The 19,006-nt window shown below is 43.3% G+C and overlaps 1 protein-coding gene across 14 annotated transcripts in view; it reads left to right on the forward strand.

Moving 5' to 3' along the window:
• Positions 1 to 8,890: 8,890 nt before the first annotated feature.
• Positions 8,891 to 19,006, forward strand: part of LOC100511522 (uncharacterized) — a 680,138-nt gene continuing 670,022 nt past the window's right edge. For 7 of the 14 annotated variants that reach the window (XR_014815194.1, XR_014815196.1, XR_014815198.1 and 4 more), the window contains exon 1: positions 8,965 to 9,294. The gene's annotated coding sequence lies outside the window, so the exon portion shown is untranslated. Of the gene's footprint in view, positions 9,295 to 19,006 lie in introns of all 14 variants that reach the window. The other 7 variants (XR_014815191.1, XR_014815193.1, XR_014815195.1 and 4 more) reach the window with 2 other exon arrangements.

Raw genomic sequence — 19,006 nt, forward strand, 5'->3', positions numbered from 1 at the left:
ATAACATTTTGTATTCAACGTGATTCTTGGTCAGTCAAGTCCTCGTGGGCCTGAAATTGCTGCCTATCTGCTCCCTTGTCTGAATGGTGTCCCTATGGGCTGATGGCCCTCAAATAATTCCCCCATCAATTAGAAGCCTGAAAAGTTCAATGAAAGCATTCTTTTTGAAAAAAATTTTTAATTTATTTTCTTTTTCGGCCACCCTGTGACCTATGCAAGGTCCCAGGCTAGGGATCGAATCTGAGCCAGAGCTGCAACCTACACCACAGCTGCAGCAATGCTGGATCCTTAACCCACTGCCCTGGGGTAGATTCCCTACCTGTACCTCCACGAAACAAGCTGGATCATTAACCCACTGCACTACAGCGGGAACTCCCTCAGTGAATGCGTTCTAACAGAATCAGTTATACGAAATTGACAATGTGGACTATTGCAAATGTTATCATCAGTTGTCTCTGTGTGTTATGCATGTTTTGGATCCATGCAATTTATGATCAATATTTGGATGTATACACATGCACACATTTACCCCCTGCCCAAGAGCTATTGTTAAACATGAACTAGTATGTCTGTCAGTGTTTCAGTAACTGAACTAGGAGCTCTGCTGAGGGTGGAGACAGAGAGGGAAGGTGAGGTTTTAAATTTCCAGGATAAGCCCAGGTAATTGCCAGTCATAGAATGTGATCCTTCCAGACCCTTGCTCGGCCCCTCTCTAGCCATCTCTGACACCTCCTTTTAAAACCTGCTTCTGCTGGGCTTGAATTCCCCCAGTAACTCTGAATTCCCTCCTTACTTTAAGGGAGCCCCATTTAAGTCTCTCACTCTGGCCTGAGTCCAGCATAGGAAAGGCTTGATCTCCTGGAGCCCCACACACTGCATCCTAGAAAGTGTCCCTGACAAACACACATCAGGATGATCCCGCTGTGCCTCTATGCTGGCAAAGGCCCTTTTGGCAAGCACCAGAAAGATACTCCTTAGTTTCTAGGCTTTGATGGCATAGGCTTTTTTTTTTTGAGTTGCCTCTTATTGTGAGCATAGATGCAAAGAGCCTGCTGACGTCCCTGGAGTCAGCTGCCATCTCTCGGGTGGGTGTCTCCTGACTTGAGAAATGTTAACTCCTGGTGATGACGGGTCTGTAATAATACTCTTAGATTTTCCTCCTGAGCCATTTCCTAGGGCTGATTGAGTACTGCATAATCTGGCGGCTCTTTTTAAGGAAGGGCTCAAACCTCAGTTCACCTGTTTAATTTTCTTTGCTAGAAGGATATGTTGGAAAGACTCTGATGCAATGACATTCCTGCCTGTCCAGCAGAGCCCCTGGCTCTGGGGCAGGAGCTCTGTTCTGCTCTGTCCCCACTGCCTACTGCCTCGCAGAGGCACCTGTCAGCCAGCCACCTAATAACTCAGAGGGAGCTCTGCAGCCTCCGTCTGTGAGACCCCAGGGACCAGAGTGTCAAGAAAAGAAGGGGTGGAGACAAGAACCCACATGTTTTCTCTCTGATCCCGTCCTGACAGCATTCGCTCATCCTGCCTCCAGCTTCCCAGAGTTTTTAGAGCATTGCCTGAGATCACCACACTCCTGGAAGAATAAAGGCCTTTGCCTGCCACCTGAGACTGAGATTGCTTCCTATTCACTGTCCTTGATCCCCGCACACTGCAGGTGGGCCTGAGTGTTGAAATGTCAAGTCTGCGGAGAAAGAAGTCTCACTGTGATGGTTTTCAAAGAGAAGGCCCTGTTGCTAAGTGTATAAAGATTTTTGCACAACGTATAAGATTCCCCTAATGATTAGTGCCATAAGAAATTGGCATACTGATCTCTTTGTCAGGGAAATACATTGATCAGGTGCTCACATCACACCATTGGCTCAATTTTACTGCATTTGATGAGCTGAGAGCATTCTTCATCTGATTTGTGTTAACTCCCTAATTGATATATTCCATAGCTTTATTATAAGCCCCACAATTACTTCTGGGGTAACTAATTTGTATTGGCAAGAGCTTCAGAGCAGGTGTGTGGCATTTCCCAAAAGTGATTAAACTGAGACATGTGAGATCGAGTGGAAAACATCTCTGACTTTTGGATCTAAAGGAGACACCCTTGACCAGTGTTGCACCTGTGCAATTCAGATGCAAATGGAGAAGCCCCAGCAGTATGAGAGGCTCATAAGTTATAACTATATATGTGAGTGGTTTATTGCGGTTGAGTTACAGTAAATTAGACTCTGGTCCAGTTTCCTAGGCACAGTAGTTTACCAGCCACTGCATCACTTTCTCTGCCTAATTTGCTTCCCATATGTCACTGGGGAGACTTGGAGCTTTCTAGGATGCAGAAAACTAGGGCAGACCCATTTCCCCTGGAGGCTCATCGCTAAACAGTACTGACAGCACTCACCATGCCCCAGTCGTGAAACGTTACCTTAAGCTCTCTCCCAGCCCATCATGTCGATGCCATTCCAACCTTGCTCAAATATTTGCAGGCACAAACCAATCCTGAACAAATAATTGCCCACAGAGTGAAATTGTTTGTAATGTTTACTATTCTGCTAGCTTCCTCGCAAATTTTGTGATTTTGTAAGTGCAACCAGGAGCAAGCATGCTGGGGAGGGTGCCTACAGCAGAGAAGCAGAGTGAGTATGTGCATGTATGTGGACCTTTTGGTCCAGTCTAGCCCCCATCCTCTCCACCTAGCACCTGATGTGATTATTCTCTGCTAAAAATAGGAGTGTTATCGCAGCTTTTCTGCAGGTGGGAAGCTTTGTGGAAAGCGGTTGTCTTTGTTTTTTTTCTGGCTCCCTTCCCAAGTCCTGGAGTGCCAGATGGATGATTGTGTATGCAGTGCAAGCTGGAGAGATGAGAGCAAACTCCACTTGTGTCCCTGGTCAGAGGCAAGGCCAGGGCAGCAGGGCTTCCCCGGTTCTCTCACCCTGTGATCATTTCAAACTGCAGCATGGAAGACAGTACCTGTGTGAAAACCTCATCTTGGAAAACTGCTGAATTTTGTTCTCTTACTGCTATACATGGGATTGTATTTGGGATGAAAAAAAAATATGAGGATTAGGGGATAGTAGATATAAAAGTGAGAAGAATAACTTCTTAAATATTCATTTGATTCCTACTCCACACAAAGCAAGAAAGGTTTCCCCATCTGTGGACTACTGAAACCACCTCATGAAGGGCTTCTTTGGTGATGTCAAGGAGTTTACAGTCTGTTCTAGGAGTCAAGATATAAACATAAAAGTTATGGTGATATAATAAATAGTATTCAACAGCAAATTCTTAGCATATACAGGCATACTTTGATTTACTGCTCTTCACTTTATTGCACTTCACAGATACTGTTTTTTTTTTTTTTTACAAATTGAAGGTTTGTGGCAACCCTGCATGGAGCAAGTCTATTGGTGTCATTTTTCCAAGAGCATTTGTTCGCTTCATGTTTCTTCGTCACATTTTGATAATTTTCACGGTATTTCAAACCTTTTCAATATTGTCATATTTGTTATGATTTCAAACCTTTTCAATATTGTTATATTTGTTATGATATCTGTGATCAGTGATCTTTGATATTACTATCTCAAAAAAGATTACAACTGGCTGAAGGCTTAGGTGAATAGATGTTAGCTAGCATTTTTTTAGCAATATAATAATTTTTAAATTAAGGTATGTACATAATGCTATTGCACACTTAATAGATTACAATAGAGTATAAACATAACTTTTAACAATTAAAAAACAATATTTTTTTTGGTCTTTTTTTAGGGCCACACCCATGGCATATGGAGGTTCCCAGGCTAGGAGTCTAATAGGAGCTGTTGTTGCCAGCCTACACCACAGCCACAGCAATGCGGGATGCAAGCCACGTCTACAACCTACACCACAGCTCACGGCAACGCTGGATCCTTAACTACACTGAACGAGACCAGGGATCAAACCTGCAACCTTATGGTTCCTAGTTGGATTCGTCTCCACTGTACCATGACGGGAACTCCAACAATTTAAAAAAATTCTTATTGGAGTATAGTTGACTTGCAATGTTGTATTATGTTCAGGTGTACAGCAAAGTGAATCAGCTATATATGTATTCATTTTCCCATATAGGTTGTTACAGAATATTGAGTAGATTTCCCTGTGCTGTTCTTGTGCTATACAATGCTATATAATTATTTTATTTATGGTAGTGTGTATTGTTAATTTCATCTCCCTAATTTATCCCTCCCTACCTCAGTTTCCCCTTTGGTAAACCATAAATTTGGTTTTAAAATCTGTGAGTTCATTCTGTTTTATAAATAAGTTCTTTTGTGTCATTTTAATTTGATTCCACATATAAGTGATATCATGATATTTTTCATTCTCTGACTTCACTTAGTATGATAATGTCTAGGTCCATCCATGTTGCTTCAAATGGCATTATTTTGTTCTTTTTTATGGCTGAGTAATATTCCATTGTATATATGTACCACATCTTTTTGGGTTTTTTTGGATGCACCTGCAACATGTGGAAATTCCCTGGCAGGGATTGAATCCTCGCCACAGCAGCGACCTGATCCACAGCAGTGATGATGCTGGATCCTTAACCCACTGAGCCACAAGGAAATTCCCACATCATCTTGAACATAACTTATATGCATAACTTTTATATTTGTACTATTCGCTTTTCTGTGATATTCTCTTTATTGAGTGGTTTAAAACCGAACCTGTAATATCTCTGAGGTATAACTGTATAGAATTTTCTCCTATTTCTTCTGAAAGAACTCTCTTAGTTATGCTGGAGTATATTTGAATGACTCTTTTTTATAAGTTTTGTTTAGTTTTTGTTTGTTTGTTTTTGTCTTTTCTAGGGCTGCTCTCACGGAATATGGAAGTTCCCAGGGTAGGGGTCCAATTGGAGCTGCAGCCACCAGCCTATGTCACAGCCACAGCAATGCCAGATCTGAGCCGCATCTGTGACCTACGCCACAGCTCACAGCAACGCCGGATCCTTAACCCACTGAGCAGGGCCAGGGATCGAACCTGCAACCTCATGGTTCCTAGTCGGATTCGTTAACCACTGAGCCATGACGGGAACTCCTTGAATGACTCTTTTTTATAAGTTTTGTTTATTTTTTTTAATTGAAGTATAGTTGATTTACAATGTCATGATCATTTCTGCTGTATGACAAAGTGATTCAGTTATACATGTACACACATCCATTCTCTTCCCACATAGATTATCATAGAGTATTGGGTAAAGTTCTCTGGGCTATACAGCAAGTGCCTGTTGGGGAAGTTGTTGGAGCAGTTATACAAACATATCCAACTCACCAAATAGCCTCTTTTCTGGGAGGAATGAGCTATAGGAGTTGGGTAAGGAAGTGAGGTACAGATGGTGGGATTTTCCAAGGAAGCAAAAAAAGTGGGTCCTAAAGGAAGGACTCTCCCCCATACTCCATCCAAGTAATGGCAGTAGAAAAGGCACTGGGCACACGTGGAAGAGAGCACTGTGAAGTACTGAGAGATTTTGCCTCAACGCATCATCGTTTCTCCTAAATGCTCTGCTACGGATTTAATGTCATCTCTGTGCTAGAGGGCATGAGTCTGTCTGTGCCGGAAGTAGGGGCAGGCCCTCAGGAGGCTTACCCTGTACAGTTTTGCTTTTTGCAATTTGTTATTACCTGCTGTCCACTGTGTTCTAATAATAGTACATGGAAAGTTACATAACTACACTGTAAATGTTAAGTTGCAGGCAGTTCTGCATGGGGTGATGAAACCCTGCGCCATCCGCTCCATCCCACCTGGGATGGGGATCGTCCCCACTTGTTCTGCCCACTTGCCACTTAGGAGCCATCTCAGGTGTCAGGGTGACTGGCACAGTATCACAGTGCTCGTATTCAAGGAACTCTCATATTTAATAATGGCCCCAAAGCACAAGAGTAATGATGCTGGTGATTCAGATCTGCCAAAGAGGAGCCACAGAGTGCTTCTTGTACATGAAAGGTGAAAGGTCTATACTTAATAAGGGGGGAAAAAAAAAAACCTCTTATGCTGAGGTTGCTAAGATCTACAGTAAGAACGAATCTTCCATCCATGAAATTATGAAGAAGGAAAAAGAAATTTGTGTTGGTTTTGCTGTCGCACATTTAACTGCAAAAGTTAAAGCCACAGTCCGTGGTATGTGCTTAGTTAAGACGGAAAAGCCACTAAATTTGCACAAGATAGGTTGAGAAAGAGAAAGACCATATAGACATAAATTTTATTATAGTATATTGTTGTAATTGTTCTATTTTATTAGCAGTAGTTGTTAATCTCTTACTGCACCTAATATATTTTTATCATAGGTATGTGTGAAAAGGATAAAAACATATATATATATATATATATACAGCGTTTGGTACTACTAATGGTTTCAGGCATCCACGGGGGGGTGGGGGGAGGTGTCTTGGGACATCCCCTGTGGATAAGGGGGGCATGTATGGCCCAGGGCAGGGCGGGCTAAGCAGCTATAACCAACAGATAAATCCCCACCTCAACTGGATGAACAATAAACCAGTTTTGGGAGTTCCCTGATAGTCTGGTGGTTAGGACTTGGTGCTTTCACCACTGCAACCTGGGTTCATTCCCTGGTCTGGGAACTGAGAGTCCTCATCAAGCCATTGCATGCTGTGGCCAAAAACAAGATAAAATAAAATAAATCAGTTTATTTCCACTTATGTAACCATCCGAAGTCACTTTCTGCCATGTAGTCATTCAGGGACAAAAGCTGATGGCTGACCCTTTCAAGGATGTGTGTCCCAGCCTAAGTTATCCCCTCAGAAAGCAGAGTCTGAGACAAGGGTTTGGTGCAGGTGCAGGGCTTTTATTTGGGAACTTAATTTGGGATCCGAGGGGTTATGAAGAAATTTCAGGGAAAAGGGATTGAGGTGAGGCCAATGCAAGGGCGGCTTATCAAGCTGGTCCCACTGTGGGACACTGAGATACCTCTTATGGGATGTTCTGAGGTTCTGAGTATCAGTTTCCTAGGGTTGCAGTGATGACAGACCACAAATGGGTGCATGGAACCTCAGAAACATGTCTCACAGGAGGCTGAAAGTCTGGGATCGAGGTGCTGGCAGAGTTGGTTTCTTCTGAAGTCTGTAAGCAAGAATATATTTTGGCCTTTATCCCAGCTTTTGGTGATTTGCTAGCAATCTTTGCTGTCCCTTGGCTTGTAGAAACATTGCCCCGATCTCTGCTTTTATGTTCACATGTTGTTCTCCTGTGTCTTGTGTGTCTCTCTGTGTCCAAGTGTCCCTATTTTATAAGGACACCAGTCATGTTAGGTCAAGCCCACCCTAATGACCCTATTAACATGATTGTCTGCAGAGACCCTATTTCCAAGTAAGGTCACATACACGGTACTAAAGGTTAGGACTTTAACATCTTTTTGGGTGACACAATTTAACTCACAATGAGCCATATAGACTCTACTTCAGAATTATCTGCCCAAGGGACCAAAGAGGAAGCACAGGCTCATGGCTTCCATTGTCAAAGCCCTATGGGGCATAACTGCTCCTGTTTTTCCAGGTTGTACTGTGTGAGTGGCCAGTGGGTCCTGCTGGTACCCGTACAGAAGCTGCAGAGAATCTCTGGCACAGAGAGTGAGGGTATCAAGCAGATATCAGGGTACAGCTGTGGGAAGCTCTCAGGTGGAAAGCTGGGCTCAAATGTGAGATGAGGCTAACAAGGTATCTCTTATGGTGGGTGTTAGATAATATAATTCCCTACTTAGACCCTGATGCTATTCCTGCCTGTCTGCCTCTCTTACTGGACTGGGAGCTCCTGCAGGCAAGTTCATGCCGATCGTTTTCACTGTTGTATCCCTTGGTACAGCAGAATGCCTGGTACCCTAAAAGCAATAATTCATACTGAAGGAATAAAGGGATGTGGGGGTGGGTGTCTAGTCTCAACATCTCTATCAAGGCTGAGTGTTTTGGAGACTTGGGAGAGCTACAAGAGGCTGCTTAAGTGAACTAGGGAAATAGGATTCCCTCTCTTGTGCCTCGTCCACACTCAGCTAAACCACTGGGAGAGTTAGAAAGTATGGCCTGCCTCCTCTCTCCCCCCTGCACCCCTCCCCGCCCACCCCACTCTGCTGCCTCCCCCTTCTAAGTCCTGAGGGATGGAAAAATAGCGAGGCATTTAATTTTTTCTTAAACTGATGTTTCGCAGTTGTTTTTATTTGGTGCAACCACCTTATAACGTGTATTTTGGGTATTTTAATAATCAAATCCCTTTGGACAGGATCCAGGATGGAGCCTCAGTGGAACAAACAGTGCTATAAGAAGGTTGTTGTGTATTATCGTTATCACCGTCGCCTTTATTTCAGCACGGGCTTGCAGAGAGAGAAGAGAGGTCATCTGTAAAGTGCTCATTTAAAAGTAATTTCTAAGCATCTGTCTGCACTGAGTTCCGCATTAGGTACTAAGTGTACAGAGCGTGTTCAATGGGGATCCTAACAAGGTCATGCCAAAGCACTTACCCGCTTGGCTCAGGCTGGGAGGATGGGGACACTGTGACCTGCCTCTGGGAGTCACTCATTAACAAAACGGAAAAATAAATCTCTCTCTCTCTCTCTCTTTTTTTTTTTTTTTTTTTAGGACCACATTAGTGGCATATGTAAGTTCCCTGGCTAGGGGTCAAATTGGAGCTGCAGCTGCCAGGCCTTCACCACAGCTACAGCCACGTGGGTCCGAGCAGCTTCTGCGACTTACACTGGCAGCTCACGACAATGCCAGATCCTTAACCCACTGAGTGAGGCCAGGGATTGAACCTGCATCCTCGTGTATACTCGTTTGATTTGTTTCCGCTGTGCAACAACTAGTGGAGGGCCCTCATTAATCTCTTTTGTCTTGAACTCAAAACACTTGTCAGGCTTCCCGCCCTGCAAAGCGGCTGGGCTGGGCGCATGCTCGGAAGGCTTGCACGGGCCTTGCTTCCCATCCCCCTTTCCACAGGCAGGTCCCTGGGCCTCCGCACCCGCTGGTCATCTCAAGAATGCGCTGGGTACCCCGAGGCTGAACACCCTGCTCCAGGACTTGCCAAGGCCTGGCTGGCTCTGTGCCCGCTCCTCCCCACTCCCCTTTGCTTTCAAAATCATGGGACCTTTACGTAAAGCATCACGTGGTCGTCGCGATGGAACAAAGAGGTTTCTCCACCGCCCTGACCCTGTGCTTTCTCCAGCCTCTGGGATTCGCCAGCACAAACCTTTCTCACCACGGAGGCGTCTAGGGGGAGATGGCTGTGTGTTGCTGGAACCATCACCAGGGCGTCTTCTGCCCCCAGGTGAGTAGGGAGCAGTGTTAAGTAGGGATTGAGCAAGAACCACGGAAAGGTGCAGTGAAGGCCTCCTGTGCATGGGCTAGGAGGGAGCTGGTGGCGTGTGGACAATGGCCATGATGAAGAAAAAGCGGAGTGAAAGTGAGTGAGCGCTTTCCACCTGAGGAGTTTAGGGCCAGTTCTTCCGACTGCTCAGGGAGAAGAACCCAGACGCCCCAGAGTGGATTTGCTTGGGCCCCTTGTAGCGACTTCCTCTTGGGTGTGCAGGCAGACCCTTAGCTGGGGGCTGGCTTAGGTCGCTGAATTACCAAACCTGAGCTCCTAGCTCTGGGCTGGGGTAGTAGTAGAACCCACCCAGAAGGTTATTGTGAATCTTACATGGGGAAAAACCTTGGAAAGCTGCTAATTGCGGGACCTGAGACTAAAACCAGATTTTAACAATCATTTATTATCAGTATCATCTGTGACATGGTTAGTGATTAGCCGGGAAGGAGGCAATGTTCTCTCAGGACAGGCCTGAGAAGCCAATGAGCTGGCCATTCAGGCAGAGAGGTGGACATCCACCTGGCAGAGGAGCCCCAGTTCTCTGGGTGATGCTCTGAAAGCTTCTCAGTGGCTGTCCCTTAGAACCTGGGACAAACCTCTGCCCCTCTCTCCTCAGACTTCCACCCACCAGACTCTGACCCAGTCTGGTAGCCCTGCCTTATGAGGGATCTTGGTTGAAAATTCAGGCAAGGTCCTGACCAGGTTGTCCTTGTGGCCTGGGTGACTTCTGATAGGTAGGGTGGACGCAGAACATTTAAAAAAAGAAAGGAGCTACTTGTAGTGACACTAAGACTTGATTATCCAGTGGCTCCTAAAATCAGCAAAAGAGAAGATCTTAAAAAAAAAAGAAAAAGATTTGCAAGTCTTTGAAAAAAATGCACAATGACTTTCATTTCCAGACGGCGATGTCTGCCTCAGGAGGATCCCAGAGACAAACAAGGCTCACCCATGTTTGTGCCTCTTCCTCCTGGGCCATGCCTGGACTGTATGTCCCAGCCTCCATGGCTGTGAGGTTGCTGGCGGGGTTGGTGGGGGTGGGGCCCATAACTGAGTTCAAGCCAGTGGAATGTGAGTGGAAATGATACGGTCCACAAACACCTGCCACTTACAGTCTTCGCTCTTTGTTCACCAGTGGACTGGAGAGGACGGTGAACATTTAAAGGAGGGCAGGGCCACCAGATGGAAGGAATCTGGGTCCCTTCATGGCTGCATGGTCCCTAGATTATGAAATTATGATGAAGGAACAAATAAGCTATTATGGTATTATGCCACTGAGATTTTGGGGGTTTTGTTACAGCAGCCAGCTTTATTTACCCAAGTGCTGTTTATTTGAGATGATACTTTTCTCACACGTTGCAAGATGGCGGTCCTAAAACTAGGTAGATTGTATGGCTGAGCCTGATGGCATCTTACATTTGAATATATACTCTTTCCTTTGGCCAAGACCATTGATGGTGGTTAGGTTGTAATAAGGCTTTAACCATCATTCACTTTTAATATATTTCCCCACCCATCTCCTCTATTTTCCACATATCCCCTCCCCCCATGCCCTGCTGCCATCAAAATGGCATTGCATTCAGACTGTGTGTTGAAGAAAAGCATGGAGAATCGGAGACTTTTAAGCTAGTGGGAAATTTATAAAATATTGAAACTCAAAAAATTGAGAATTATGTAACTATGAAGGGTGGTTATCTTTCAAATATATATCTTTTCAATTTCTTTTTAATACTCAAACACACACACACATATATACACTTATTGATAAGGGTACTAGCTAGACTTTATTGACAGATTATTGCCTGAGAGTCACTTTTAAATCTAATTCTCATAGTAGCCCCATAGAATGGACATTATTCTTCCCATTTTTTGAATAGAGAATCTGAGGTTCAGAGAGATTAAATAATTTGTCTCAGATAATATCGTAGTGATAGAGTTCAAACCCCTACCGGCTGTGTCTCAGATCTTGCCTGTAGATCTAACCTATAGTACATTTTCTCTTATTCTGGGGATAAGAATTTTTGGAGCCTCTTGCTAGGGGCCTTGACCTTAGGGATGGTGCCTTCCCTTATCCTGGCTTGTCCAATAAAAAGTACAGGGTCCTCCTGACCAGCATGGTCTTCATAGACCTCTTTTCGGGACCTCCAGTCAGGCCCAGAGACCTTTGTAGCTGCCTGTCCCATCGATGCCTTCTCCAGCCTTAGCCTCTTGTGTCTTTCCTTGTCAGGGTCCTGGCCCCGAGCAGAGCCCTATCTGACAGGGCCAATGGAATAGCTGGCTTGGGAGGGCGAAGGTTCTTCTGGGTCAGTGGTGGTCATGTGGAGGGAGACAATAGAAAAGGGGCTAGAAGGTGGAATAGCCTGGATGAGACAGGTGAAGGGAAAATAAGAGTTAAGTTGGTCCCCAGTTTTTTCCTTGGGCTTCTGGGTGGGCAGCACTGGCAGGAAAGAACCATCCTTAAGGGATAATTATGAAGGAAGCTTGGATCCACAAACACCTCCCATATACACCACCCTCTTGGGAGATGTTCTACAAATTCGTGGAGGCTTTTTTTTTTTTTTTTTTTTTTGTCCTTTTAGGGCCACACCCGTGGCATATGGAGGTTCCCAGGCTAGGGGTCAAATCGGAGCTGTAGCCACCAGCCTGTGGAGGCTTTTCTGGGCCACCTGGTCATGAGATAATGTCAGTAGTCCTCAGGACTTTTTACTGAATTTTAACCAATTATAACAAAAACTAAAGGACGGTTTGTTTTAATTGTTCATCATAACAATGTGTCTGTGTTTTATGAAGCTCGTTTATGGCAAAGTATAGTTTCGCTGGCTTCCATGTGTGTTTTTCTTCTGTGAATATTGTTCCCTTATGTAATTATATATTTTTTGTCATATTTATATACACATACAAAACATTTTCTAAAATAGTTTCTTTTTTTAAAGGGAACTCAGAGATACTCTTTGAAATTAAATTGAGATGAATTTATATTAGCTTTTGCTTTGGATACATAGGACTAAGTTTTCTTTGGCCTTGATTGACTAAGCTGTGGTGGTTTCCATATGCAATTACTCATCAAGATTACCTGGGATGATTTTAATAGATACAGCTTCTTGCCATGACCCCTCCTCCAGGAGGCTCTGATTCACTGGGACAGAGGCATCTGCATTTTAAGTTCATCAGAAAATTCTGATGAGCAGCCAGGTGTGGGATCACCCATCTGGAAGTAGCAGCTTCCAGATTTATAACCCCAGCTTTGGTCACATTAGCATTTTATTTTCATTGAAGAAAAGGTAGACATTTTCGTACAGAAGTACATGATATTTTATTAACAAAAAGTTAAATTATTGACTACTTGCTGCCACCAGACCCTGGGTAGAGTCTTCTTCGGAACACGTTTACTTAGTGCGGTCCTCACGGGTGAGCTCTAGAACATCCTCTTGTTCTAAATCCACAGAAACTGAAGCTAAAAGAAGTTGAAGAAATTGTTTGAGAAACTAGTTCAGGTGACCAAGTGGAGGAACGGGGTTAGAACCCAAGTAGCTGTGACTCTGGAAGGAAGCCTATTTCTGAACCACTACCCTTGGTTGCCAATTTATGGGATTAATGATGATTCCAGAATTTCTCAGCCACTTTTTGCCTTTTGGAGATAAGACTCCCTTATTATTACTGGGAGGACAATAAGTTAAAGCTGACACCTCCCGCAATAGCTGAGCTCTAGTGAAGGAAAATCTCTTTATATCCTGCAAAGGAACTAGAGAAGGCATTTGGAAGGAAAAACAAACAAAAGAAGAGAAGAAGAAAATCAGAAGAAAAAGCTACACTTTCCTAAATATTTGAGCCTTTTATTCTTGTTTTTCTTTTTTTGAACCAGGGTTGATTTGAATTTATTACTTATAAGTTAATGTATCCAGTTAACTACACCCGTAAGATGTTCCTTCTGTTTGCACTGTCATAAATCATTGAGAGACTGTTAATAGTAACACGGGCTTAATCACTCTGATGCCTCTGTTGCTAATGGGGACTATAAAAATAGATGGAGGTGTGAACAAATGTATTTTCTGAGACTTGCCAGGCTTGAATGGAGCAGAAGCATGGACCTGGAAAGTCAAGCCCAAACACCTCGGGGTTAGGAAGATAAGATAAGCTCCATCACTTGGCTTCTGTGTGGCTTGATTGAAAAGCTTCGTTTCACTTTTGGAAAGTGCTGTGAGGCCAGCATGTTGGCCTCCGACTTCAGGTGAGGCGACCTAGGCAGCTTCTAGGCCAGAGCATCCTCCTCCTTTTATAGCCCGCCTTGGGGTCCAGGCGGACACTGCCTGGCTCTGGCCCATGCCCGCTTTATCCTGCCACCCACCGATCCTCACAGGGCCTTTGGATCCTGTGATTTCCCCATGTGCTTGATTTGATGTGAGCTGGGCTGAGATTTGAAGCTGCTCCAGGCAGCACGCGCACACTTCAATCGCTGCTAAAAGGGAACAGAGAAACTGAATGGTCCTTTGGCTCCTCGGAGGGGAGTTTGCCATAAATTCTCAGCTGTTTCAATAGCTCTGCTTTATTAGAGCATGAGCCAGTGATATTTTTCTTCATTTCCTAACTTAGTGCTCACACAGGATTATTGCTTTGTAATATTTAGTTTTCTTGACATTGTAGCTGTATTAAATGAAGACAAGGGGGCCCTGGATGGGAGGGAGGGGGCACGTCTCCTTGCCTTTGGATCCACCTCTCGGCCCAGTTTGCTGTGTTTAATGAACACAGTGGCGAACATAAGAATTGACCCACATGCTGTGGGCCTCCACAGAATCAGGGCAGGCCTTGCAGAAATGAAAAATATCATTTAAAGTGTTTCTGAAATTGGTTTGCCCTCCCCCCCCCACCCCCAGGAGGCAGGCGTAGCAGGTACTCATGATTTTCTAGTTGGAACTAGGTTGAGGGGAGGAGGAGAGACACATGAAGTATTTTTTAGGTCTTTCTGTTTTTATTAACCTGTAAGTGGGTTAGTTTCATCACCCCACCAATTGCAATTTATCTGCATCTCTGGAACTAAATGGTGGCTGGAGTCAATGAGTGCTCAGTTCAGGTGGGGCTGGAGGCAGTGTGGAAGGAGAGAACTTAGACAGGAATTCTGTGCCAGAAGTAGGCACAGGTTTGGCAAGAGTTCTGAGACAACCATCAGTTTGTGGAGATTGGAAAGCACTTTTGTGAAGGGCTTGGCCCAGTGAGGTCTCAGAATCCCAAGAAAGAATAATGGCATCAGCCTTCTGGGTAATTCTCATCCTTCTGGTGCCTGAGAGGCCAAGAAAGAGCTAAGGGGGTGGGCTGAAGGCAGCGCTCCACTGAGGGTGATGGAGTGCCAGATACTTTCCCTCTGCAGCCTCAGGAGGGCCTGCTTTTGTACTGCTAGCCTTGGAGGAAGAGATCTCTTTCTGTCTACCACCAACTAGACCTGATCCCCACTGAGCCCCTAGAGAGAAAGAACATGCAGGAGAGAGATCCCTGAATCTAAAGAGAGAAAGATGGGTCAAACTAACAGAACACAATCTTAGCAAAATGGAGTTGCTCTAGGAAATAGGCAGAGATATAAGAGAACTTAAAGAGATTTAAGTGTAGTATAAGAGAACTTAAAGAGATTTAAGTGTAGTACAAACAGAATTTCTAGTCGAAAAAAAATCCTCATAAAGTAATTTTATAGGTGTAACTGAAAGTTAATGATCACTATTGAGACCCACTTTGGTGGCTTGGAAGACTAAAGCACAGAGTAAAATCATAAGGAGATAAAAAACATAGGAAATAAAAAAGAGACCGAGGAGTTCCCTGGTGGCCTACTGGGTTAAGGATCTGGCATTGTCACTGCTGTAGTGGGGGTTCCACCCCTGGCCTGGGAATTTCTGCATCCCTTGGGCACAGCCCCTCCCCCCAAAAAAAGGAGACTGGGAGGGTGAAACCAGGATACTAACTTGCAAGTAGTAAGGTTTATAGAAAGAAAAAAAGAAATAGCAGAAGGAAGGGCAATAATTAAACACATGATAAAAGATAATTTTATTTATTTTGATTTTTTTGTCTTTTGTCCTTTTTAAACATTTTTTTAAATTAAAAAAAATTTTTTTTTACAGAATAAAATACATACATTTAAACACAGTTACATTTACACAGATTATTATATCATGGATCTTAAAAAACAGATTGACTCCCTCTGGAGAAGTGGAATGAAAAATATGCTGAGACAAATAGGAAATTTATTCTATACTTTATCCCATTTTGTATGGCTTTCATCCTTACTATTTAGTATTACCTATTACATTTCAATTTTTCTTTAAAAATTAGCATTATATTAAAATTGTTATATTATGCAACTAAAATTTATAAAGAAGGCCTTATATACCATTAAGTAATTTATGTAGCATAATAAAAAGAATAACTTAACTCATAAGAATAGCAAAAATAATACACCCTCTGAAAATAAGCAAAATATAAAATGCATAAATTGGTTAAAAAACAATGTAACTATATAAATATGTCCTCACAATTTGTTATATCTCATTGATTCTTCAATATAGGCATTACACCATTCTAGGTGATGTGATAAACAAGACATTATAGACCTTACATTTTACCATGGAGAGAAATGGTTATGAATAATACAGTTGTAGAACTGTATTATTTAATTGTACAGTTGCATTATTTAATTATAATTACCATAAATTCTTTGATGGAGAGGAAATCAGAAGTAAGAAGACTTCAGCATTCCAAGAATGATGTCAAATGACCCCCTTTATGGTGGATTATGCACTTATTTACTATGAGATATATTTCTTCTCCAGAGATTCCTTGTTTGTGTATCAATTGTAGATTTTTGGTTTGCGGTTATTCTGAAGTTTTGATATGAGTCTGTATGTATATGGGATTGTTTTAAGTTGTTCTCTTAATTGCAAGTTCATCTGCAGTGTCCTGCATTTGTACCCACCTCTTCTCATGATTTCTGATTTCGGTGGTATAATTGTGCATGGATTTTGTATCTTTACTGTATATATATCTTTACTGGTGAGCCTTGTCATTTGTGGAATTTTTGTTTCCTGTTGCTGTCTTTTCTTTTCTGCCTAGAGAGGTTCCTTTAGTGTTTGTTGTAAGGCTGGTTTAGTGTTGCTGAATTTTCTCAGCTTTTGCTTATCTGTGAAGGTTTTGATTTCTCCTTCAAATCTGAATGAGAGCCTTGCTGGGTAAAGTAATCTTGGTTGGAGGTTTTTTCCTTTCATCATGTGAAGTATATCATGCCACTCCCTTGTGGCCTGCAGAGTTTCTACTGAAAAATCTGCTGATAATCTTGTTGGGGTTCCCTTGTATGCTACTTGTTTCTTTTCCCTAGCTGCTTTCAAGATTTTCTCTTTGTCTTTAATTTTGGTTAGTTTGATTAATATGTGTCTCAGTGTATTCCTCCTTGGGATTATTTTATTTTATTTTATTTTTTTGTCTTTTGTTGTTGTTGTTGTTGCTATTTCTTGGGCCGCTACCATGGCATATGGAGGTTCCCAGGCTAGGGGTTGAATCGGAGCTGTAGCCACCGGCCTACGCCAGAGGCACAGCAACGCGGGATCCGAGCCGCGTCTGCAACCTATACCACAGCTCACTGCAACGCCGGATCGTTAACCCACTGAGCAAGGGCAGGGACCGAACCTGCAACTTCATGGTTCCTAGTCGGATTCGTTAACCACTGCACCACGACGGGAACTCCGGGATTATTTTATATGGTACTTGTTGTGCTTCCTGGATTTGAGTGAGTGGTTCCTTTCCCATGTTAGGAAAGTTTTCAGCTATTAACTCTGAGAATATTTTTCCTGTCCCCTTTTCTCTATCTTCTCCTCCTGGCGTCCCTATAATACAGATGTTGGTACCTTTAACCTTGTCCCAGAGTTCTCTGAGACTCTCTTCATTTGTTTTCAATCTTTTTTCTCTTTTCTGTTCTGCATCCGTAATTTCCACTAATCTGTCCTCCACCTTGCTTATTTGTTCTTCTGCCTCCTGTATTCTGCTGTTAGCTGCTTCTAGTGAATTTTTTATTTCAGTAATTGTTATTTTGCATCTCTTCTTGTTTAAGTTTTATACCTTGTATCTCTTTGGTCAATGTTTGCTGTAAGTTATCCATCTTTGCTTCCAGTTTATTTCCAATGTCTTGCATCATCTTCAGCATCAACAATCTAAAATCTTTTTTCTGGAGGCTAAGAATCTCCTGATCACTTAGCTGTTTTTCTGGGGTTTTTCCTTTCTCCCTCATCTGCGTTATAGTTCTCTATCTTTTCATTTTTATAGGTTTTTGGTGTAGTGACCTTTTTATAGATAATAGGGTTGTAGCCTCTCTTACTTTTGGTGTCTGCCCCCCTTGTGGCTGAAGTCAGTCTGGGGGCTTGCTGTAGGCTTCCTGATGGGAGGGGCTGATGCCTGCCCACTGGTAGGTGGAGCTGATTCTAATCCTTCTGGGGGGTGAGGCTTAGTCTTTGGATGAGGCAGCTGTGTGCCTGAGGAGTCTTTAGGTAGCCTATTTACTGAGGGGTGGGGCTTTGCTCCCACCTGGATTGTTGTTTGCCCTGGGGCTTCTCAGTGCTGACTGATGGGTGGGGCCAGGTTTTCCCAAAATGGCCACCTCCAGAGAAAGGCAGATGCTGAATATTCCCGAGAACTTTGCTTTCAATGTCCTTCCCTCACAACAAGCCACATTCACCCCTGTTTTCCCAGGATGTCCTCCAAGAACTGCAGTCAGGTTTGACCCAGATTCCCTTGGCGACTTTGCTTTGCCCTGGGACCCAGTGCACGTGAAAGTCTGTGTGCGCCTTTTAAGAATGGGGTCTCCATTTCCCCCAGTCCTGTGGAGCTCCTGCGCACAAGCCCCACTGGCCTTCAATGCCAGATGCTCCAAGGGCTCTTTCTCCCAGTGCCAGATCCCCACACGTGAGGGTTTGATGTGGGGCTCAGAACTCTTACTCCTGTAGGTGAGTCTCTGTGAACCATTAGTTTTCAGTCTGTGGAGCTTCCCACCTGGGAAGTATGGGGTTGTTTATATCATGAAATCGCCCCTCCTACCTCTTGATGTGGCTTCCTCTTTTTCTTCTGGAGTAGGGTATCTTTTTTAAGGTTTCCAGTCCATTTGGGTGGAGATTGCTCAGTCTTTAATTGTGAATTTTGTTGTTTTTAGGAGAGAAGTTGAGCTCTAGTCCTTCTATTCCATCATCTTAATCCTGTCTCTATTGATAAAGAATAATTTTAGAAAGACCTGACTCCATATATTGAAGGGACAAAAGAAGTTCCAGATCAGATTGATGAGAAAAGTGAGACCCAATATATGCCCTTAAAAAAAAAATTCCTGAACTCTAAGAATAAAGATAAAATCCTATAAGTTTTTATTTTAGACAAGAAGAACGTGTTATTTACAAGGGCCTATAGTAGGACTGACATCACACTTCTCATCTGGCAGCTAATGGATATTGGAACAAAATCTATAGGAATACACAAGAATCCTATTCCCAGCCAGGATATCATTCACCTGTCAAAGCAGGAAAAAAAAAAAAAAAGTGATTTAAAGGTATGTAGTACTCTGGAGTATTATACTCACATTCCCTATTCTCAGCAAAATACTTGAAAAGGACGCAAATAGCAAAGGAACTAACCCGGAAGAAGGTGAAGTGGAAAAGGAAACACT

The sequence above is a fragment of the Sus scrofa genome, chromosome 9 (genome assembly GCF_054392235.1).
Source record: "Sus scrofa isolate SSC_HxYL_T2T_F1_AM1 chromosome 9, Sscrofa_HxYL_maternal_Yorkshire_Landrace_v2.0, whole genome shotgun sequence".
Classification (NCBI taxonomy): Eukaryota; Metazoa; Chordata; class Mammalia; order Artiodactyla; family Suidae; genus Sus; species Sus scrofa.